Source organism: Lepidochelys kempii, chromosome 1 (genome assembly GCF_965140265.1).
Source record: "Lepidochelys kempii isolate rLepKem1 chromosome 1, rLepKem1.hap2, whole genome shotgun sequence".
NCBI lineage: Eukaryota > Metazoa > Chordata > Testudines > Cheloniidae > Lepidochelys > Lepidochelys kempii.
In genome coordinates this window covers 290651649-290659928 of record NC_133256.1, presented here as the reverse complement: position 1 = coordinate 290659928, position 8280 = coordinate 290651649, and positions in this window count along the sequence as shown.

Here is an 8280-nt window from a genome sequence, read left to right as displayed (position 1 = left end):
TGTCTGTAAGCCTCTGACTGCCAGATGCTGATACTGGATGACAGGGTATGGATCACTTGATGATTGCCCTGTTCTATTCATTCCCTTGGAAACATCTGGCATTGGCCACTGCCGGAAGACAAGACATTGGACCAGACAGACCATTGGTCTGACCCAGTATGGCCATTCTTATGTCTTCAGGTATATCTCCAATTGGCAATATACAATCTGGATCTGATAAAAGGAATACTTAATGGGGGAAAGAGGTCCATATCTGAAAGAAGATCATAACTTTCTTTACAAGTGCAGAGGTAAAGAAGAATCCTACCAAAAGGCCCAAGCTGCAAACCTGAGTGAAGAAAAGCAGACAGCACCTTTACAGAAAAAGACATTACCTTAGTCTTTTCCTCTTGTCCTTGCTCCCAAACTCCTCCTAATCCCTATATGCTTGGACCTCATATTCTCTTCACTCAAACAGTCCCTCCTAAAAAGCCACATCTTCTATCTGGCCCACATGGTTAATAAGCAGGAATTATCAGATCAAGAGGGGGAAAAACTTATCCAAAAGTAACCCCTCCCGGTGGGTTTGCCAGGGCTGTTTTTTTCCCCTATGCCCAGCTGCCAGGTCCTCAGCTCTCTAGCAAGGGAGTGTCTTGTACAGTGCAGAACATATTGGCTTTCTTTGGCAAATATGTGATAATGATCACCCTTATTTAGGGCATAAATATGCAAATAAAAAATTATAAAACAGAAACTTTTGTCTCTTTACATTTAGTTTTTGTGTGTGAAATAATACAAAGCACTAAAGGGCTATTAAAATACATTTAACATGAAAATTTAAGGTGAAAGTTGAAAACCTGGGCTGACTCTGGTTGTAAACTTGTATGGGGTAGAATTTCTGGGGGCAACAGCATATTTGACAGCCATATTTTAGCACAGATTTTGTTTTCACTCTTTGCTTTCATTTGTTTGCTTAGATAAGTGTAAATTAATCCTTTACTGTCAGACTTTTTTGTAGGCTATAGCCTACTTTACAATATTTAAGCTACTGCTGCCCCCATGTGTCTGTGAACTGAAATTGGCTCCTTTGACTTCAAGTAGTGTTTCAAACTCTTTCACAATAGTTCTTTGACATACAACTTTACTTCAAAATTCTTTCAAAACACCTTTCACATAAAGAAAATGATAATATAAGATATTTCAAATAATACTTATTTGAACACCCTCAAATTCTAAATATATGATTTGGGGATTATGATGGTATTTACTGTCAGACATTAATCCCTAATTGTCAATTATGAGTTGGCGGTCATGCTAATAATAATACCTAGCTCTTATATAGCATTTTTTGTCAGTGCATCTCAAAGTGTTATGTAATGAGGTATTCAATGCACACTAGCCCTGACAGGTTTAATGTGGCTCAGGAGGGATTAAATAACCTGATGAACCATACCTGAGGGAGAGTGAGGCTCAATAGCAAGCTCTGATAGAGGATGAAGCCCAGCTGAGTTGAAGCAGGCAGGGCTGATATAAGGCCAAGTAGTGAGCTCAAAAAGAGGCTACAGGGAGCGAGTCTGTAGTCACTCTCTGGGCACAGAGTGATGGATAGGAGTAAACCCAGAGAGGAGCAAAAGCCCTGGGATTCTGTTCCTGAAAGAATGGGCCCACCTGAGAGGAGTTGTGGGGAAAAAGAGTCTGAGAAGGCAAGGTAGGAAGAAGCCCAGAGAAACAGCAACAAGGAAGGGGACTGTGTAGACCTTCGCTGCTCAGTATAGAGTTCCAGGGCTGGAACCCAGGATAGAGGGCAGGCCTGGGTTCCTCTTCAGGAAAGTGGCATAGGATTGTTGGAAATGCCAAATGAACAGCTGATCCAGAGAGACTTAGCTATGCCGGGCAGGGGAAAACTATAGTGACCTGGCTGGAGGGCCAAGCCATGAAGTGGGAGCATCCTGACTACTACTTAGAGACAAGAAGAGTGTCTCGGTCAGATTAAAACAGTGAACAAGGAGGATACCTTTCGCGAAGTGCTGCAGTCAACGGATGCAACACATAGTGAAACAAGAGCGTGGAGGGAGACAATTAATGAAAAACTGAGGCTGGATATCCTGGAAAGGACACAGGGGGAGGAGGGGATGATAAGGCTTCTGGATGGCCAAACAGAGACGCTGAAGTCCCTCATCGTGTTGCATTCTGAACACATGGATGCATGACTCCCTCTGCAGCCAATACAGCCATGCCCTCCCCAAACTCCCACACCACATTCCTCTCATGTTCCTCGCAGTACCCTGTGCTCTCTATCCCTAGGTTCTGGTTTCACAATGAAAGCTGCAGTTACATACAGCTGAGAGAGCCGTAACCAAGAAACTGTTCCTCATTACCATGTCCCCTGTTTGACATTTTTTTGTGTGGTTTGTCCAGTTATTAAACTTTAGTCTTTAAAATGAAATGAGTCTTTATTTGTATCATACACACGTTAGTTGGTACTAACATTCAAACCCAGGAATATTTGCTCAGTACAGTTAACTCTCAGGAAGCAAGCACTACACGGGTCACTCAAGGTGGCAAGCAAACATTGCCTGGCTGAATGCATCATATAAACACACATTATGGAGAATCATTGTCAAAAATACTCCTTCAAAGCTTCCTTAATTCGAATACCTCCTGCTGTGCCCCTCTAATTGTCTTGGTATCTGGCTGCTCAAAATCAGCAACCAGCTGATCTACCTCAGTGCTCCACCCCAGAGAAGCTTTTCCCTCTTTCCTTCACAAAAGTTATGCAGTGTACAGCAGGATGCAATGACCATTGGAATATTTTCCTCATTGAGCTCTAACTTGCCAAAAAGAGAGTGCCAGTGACCTTTTAATCGGCCAAAGGCACATGCAACAGTCATTCAGGACCTGCTTAGCCTGTTGTTGAAGCACTTCTTGGTGCTGTCTAGGTTCCCCGTGTAAGGCTTCCTGTGCCATGGGAGCAAGGGGTAGGCGAGGTTTCCCAGGATCACTATGCGCATTTCCACATCCCCCATTTGAATCTTCTCATTTGGAAAGAAAGTCCCAGCATGCAGCTGTGGCACTCTGTACCTAAAAGCAACATCCTGGAACCCCCATATCCACCCCTGTCATATAATTATGATATATTTCACACAAAGCATGTTATGTAAGATATCATATGGAAAATCATGATCTGCTGAAACCCGTTGTTTTGTCCAAATATGTATACTGTTAGGATAGTTTGTTGTATGGTTGTTACTGAAATATGTTGTAAGTTTGCTAGTGACAACAAAAGGGGTGAACTACTCCCGGGAGGAGGTGGGGGTTAGGTGACCATTAATCAGCAGGAGAGTTATAATCAAGGAATTTACAATACTGTCAGAGTGTTGCCCAAGCATCACATAATGGGGGATTGCCCAACTCTGTGACTCAGCAAAGCCCACCAAGACATGTCTGGGAGTATTTTCCAGGCACATGGACTAAGGATATAAAATAAGGGACAGTGGCATCGTGCCTTGGCCTTTCTCCTCTCCAATCTACGCTCAAAGCAACAAGAATGCTGGGACAACAAAGACTTCAACTGAGGAGACTGGTCTCAGATTTAAAAGGGGAAGCCTGTGTATTAAGAACTGTAACATCCAGAAAGCTGAGATGAGATGAGAAAGCTGCTTTTGATCAAGATATTGCATAGTATAATAAAGTTCAAAATTTAGACTGTGCACTTACCTTTTATTGTGTTTGGTAACTATCTCTGACCTTTTATGTCTACCATTTATAATCACTTAAAATCTAGCTTTCTGTACTTAATAAATCTGTTTTATATTTTACTGAAAACTATATTTTGGTTGAAGTGCTTGGGAAATCTCAGCTCAGTTGTCAACGGCTTATGTATGTCCTCTCCACATTGAGAGAGGGACAGACTGGGTAATAAACTTACTCTGGTCAGGCTTCTGACAAGGACAAGATGGTACAGTTCTGTGGTCCAATGCTGGGAGCTGGGAGGAATTGGCTGGTGCCTCTCTCTGTGTGATTCATGAGTGCCTCAGGGAGCATTCATGCAATCTAGCTGGGTGTGGGGAAACTGTGACCTCCGTGACAAACTCGCAGCCTTACTGATAGGCCATTTTGACATCAGCATTTGCTGCTTTTCAGTCTTCAGGAATTTGACCTAAAATGAGAAGACACAATGTGAGACAAGACTTAATAATCATCTATAAAAAAATATAGGTGTGTTATACAGATGTCTCCCATTTCTACAAGTAATGCCATTTAAGTCAACTGGAGATATGCCTAAATAAGAACTGAAAGATCAAGCCCACAGACACACACTGTTTCCACAGGGTCTGATTTTCTGAGGTTCTGAACACCTGCCACTCCCACTGATGCCAACCGAAGTGATGGGTACTTACCACTTCTGAAAATCAAGGCCATTTATATACAATTATGAATTATATACATTCCTACAATGGAATAAAAGAAAATACAACCACTGCCTTAGACAACTCTTCCGTCACTTTCTACTGTACAAATGATACAAACTTATATTGCATATTCACAGAATCGTAGACTTGTTAAGTATCAAATAAGCTTTTGTTCAATTCCTGTCATACATCAATATCTCAACTATTCAGCCAGTCTATGTCTATTGTTATTTGAAATAGTCTCTGCAGATTGTCACAGTGTCTTTCCTTCCCCTGTTATGTATCTTAAAAAAAAAAAGAAGATGTTGTCTTATCATTAAGGCCCTACTTAATTCGCAATATTGCAGATCCCTCAATATTAGGCTTCTACCACAATTTCGACACAGAAGCCCTGCCATTAAATGGATTAAAAGCTGGCTAACTGATACGTCTCAAAATGTAACTGTAAAGAGAAAATCATCAAGTGAGTGTGTTTCTACTGGGATCCCCCAGAAATCAATTCTTCATCCTACACTATTTAACATTTTTGTGAATGACCTGGCAGAAAACATAAAATCATTACTGATAAAGTCTACATAGGACACAAAAATGGGAGTGGTTAATAATGAAGAGGGCAGGTATAACGATTCTGCCTTTGGTGGGATACTTCTGAGAGTATCAATTTAGGACAAATTGCTTAGAGCAGGGCAGTTACAGCCCAAAACTGGGGTTTCTCCACTTCTAAGACACACCAAACCAGCCAAACAGAGAGGACTTTGGTCTCACCCCACTGGCTAACCATAGGTTATACAAGCAATTCCCTTAGACACTTCAGTTTCCCAGTATCACCACTAGTGCCACTCATTAAGGGGACAAATGGTTATGAAAACCAATACCCCCAGTAAAAGAAAAAAGGGTCTCCCAATCCCAAAAGACCAAGCCTCAGACCCAGGTCAATATACAAATCAGATCTTACCCACAAATAACGTTGTTGCCAATCCTTTAGAATCTGAAATCTAAACATTTATTCATAAAAGGAAAAATATATAGATGAGAGCTAGAATTGGTTAAATGGAATCAATTACATACAGTAATGGCAAAGTTCTTGGTTTAGGCTTGTAGCAGTGATGGAATAAACTGCAGGTTTAAATCAAGCCTCTGGAGTACATCCACAGCTGGGATGGGTCATCAGTCCTTTGTTCAGAGCTTCAGTTTGTAGCAAGGTTCCTCCAGAGGTCAGAAGCAGGATTGAAGACAAGATGGAGGAGATGCAGCAGCCTTTTATAGTCTCTTGCCATGTGGCCTCTGCTTTCTTTGTTTCAAAAACAAGCTATCTGGCACATGGCATGGAAAAACCTTAGAGTTCTGTACATAGGCATGTCCCTGCATGCCTTGCTGAGTCACAAGGTGAATCTGCCTTCTCTCAATGGGTCAGTTGTATAGCTGATGGTCCTTAATGGGTCATCAAGCAGGCTAGGCAGTGCTCACACCAAATTGTCTGGGGTATCACCCAGAAGCATAGCACAAGTTTGAAACACAGACAGTATAGAGTCAATACTTATAACTTTAAATACAAAAATGATACATGCATAGACATAGCATAATCATAACCAGCAAACCATAACCTTATCTTAGACACCTTATTTGTCCCCCTTTATACAAGATTTGGTGCCACTACAGGACCTTGGTTGTAACAATGATCTATACGGTCCCACATCATATTAATAACGTCACAACAGGTCACTACTATTGAGCAATCTGGCTAGCTTGGTAACGTGGGCACAAGCAAACAATGACTGTTTTAACATAGCTAAATGTATGCATCCAGGAACAAAGAATGTAGGCCATATTTATAGAATGGGGAGACTCTATTCTGGGAAGCAGTGACTCTGAAAAAATTTGGGGGTCATAGTGAATAATCAGCTAAATCTGAGCACTTAGTGCAGTGCTGTGGCCAAAAGAACAAACGAGATCTTTGGATGAATAAACAGGGAACTCTTGAATAGGAGTAGAGAGGTTAGTTTACCTCTGCTGGAATACTGCGTTCAGCTCTGGTGTCTACAACTCAGGAAGAATGTTGAAAAATTGGAGATGGTTCAGAGAAGAGCCACAAGAATGATTAAAGAATTAGAAAACCTGCCTTACAATCAGTGGCGGATTATCCAATGGGCTGATGGGGCCTGTGCCCAGAGGCCCCAGAAAAATGGGCACCCCACCCCAAGCAGAAATCCACCGTGGGCTGCAGAAGCCCAGAGTCCTGGCAGAAGTGCTGGGTGGGCGGGGTAGGGCAGGGGAAGCCTCCACGCCCCAATCCCCCTCCCTGGCAGAAGTGCTGAGCTGGCTGGGTGGGGTGGGGTGGGGGAAGCCCCCCATCCCTGTCCCTGGCAGAAGTGTCGAGTGGGCGGGGCCTGGTGGGGGAAGCCCCCGCACCCCATCTCCAGCAGAAGCACTGGGCAGACAGGGTGGGAGAAGTCCCAGCACCTCGACCCTGGTCCCCCACAGAAGCGGGAGAAGCCCCAGTGCCTGGACCCCTGCTGTGTCCCCAGTACTGAAGGAGCTCTCGCTCCCTGCCACGTGGTGATGGGACAGAATTTCTCCTGTCTTGGGGCCCTGGAGGGGTGGGGCAGAAAGGAGCAAACAGGTTGTGGGGCTGTAGTGGGAGAGGGCGGAATGGGGTGAAACCATGGGTGGAACAGAGGTGGGGCCCCAGGGAAGGGGCAGAAAGGGGTGGGGCTGTGAGTGGGGCCATACGTGGAAGGGGCAGAACAGGGGTGCTGGTACTGAAGGCAGAAGGGGTGGGGGGGCCCCCCACTTGCTCTGGCCCAGGTCCCCAGGAAACTTTAATCCGCCTCTGCTTACAATGATAGACACAAGGAATAATATCTATTTAGTTTAACAAAGAGAAGGTTAAGGGGTGACTCCATTACAGTCTATAAGTACAGGGAACAAATATTTAATAATGGGCTCTTCAGTTTAGCAGAGAAAGATGTAACATGGTCCAATGGCTGGAAGTTGAAGCTAGATAAAGTCAGACTGAAAATAAGATGGAATTTTTTAACAGTGAGAGTAATTATCCAGTGGAGCAATTAACCAAGTGTTGTTGTGGATTCTCCATCACTGACCATTTTTAAATCAAGATTGGATGCTTTTCTAAAAGATCTGCTCTAGGAATTATTTTGGGGAAATTCTATAGCTTGTGTTACACAGAAGGTCAGAGTAAATCATCACAGTGGTCCTGTCAGGAAGCAGGGTCTGCAGCAAAGCCAGTCTCTAGGCAACCTAACAAGTGCAGCTGACCTGCAGTAGGCTGCCTGATTACCTATTCTGCCTGATTGGCTGGAAGAGTCAGCAGACCAGTTCTTAAGCTCAGCAGCAGTGGAGCAGTTTCTCAAAGCATTTGGTTGTTGCTGTGATAGTTCCTGCCTTTTCTCCCTACAGGTAATCTGATTCCCGATCTCTGACTGCAGTTATGACCCTGGGCTCTGCCTCCCAGTGGTGAGCTGGAGCCGGTTTGCTAGAACCAGTTGTTAAATTTAGAAGCCCTTTTAGAACCGGTTGTTCTGCGAGGGACAACCGGTTCTCAAAGGGCTTCTAAATTTAACCAGCCAAAAGTGGCGCCTTAGGCGCCGACTCCACGGGTGCTCCAGCCCCGGAGCACCCAAGGGGAAAACTTTGTGGGTGCACAGCAGCCACCGACAGCTCCCTGCCCCAACCCCAGCTTACCTCACCTCCGCTCTGCCTCCACCTCCTCCCCTGAACATGCTGCCCCACTCTGCTTCTCCGCCTCCCCCCAGCTTCCCGCGAATCAGCTGTTCACACGGGAAGCCGGGGCAGGCTGAGAAGCAAGCGGCGACTTCCCGCTCAGGCTCAGGGAGGCAGAGCGGAGGTGAGCTCGGGCGGGGCTGCGAGG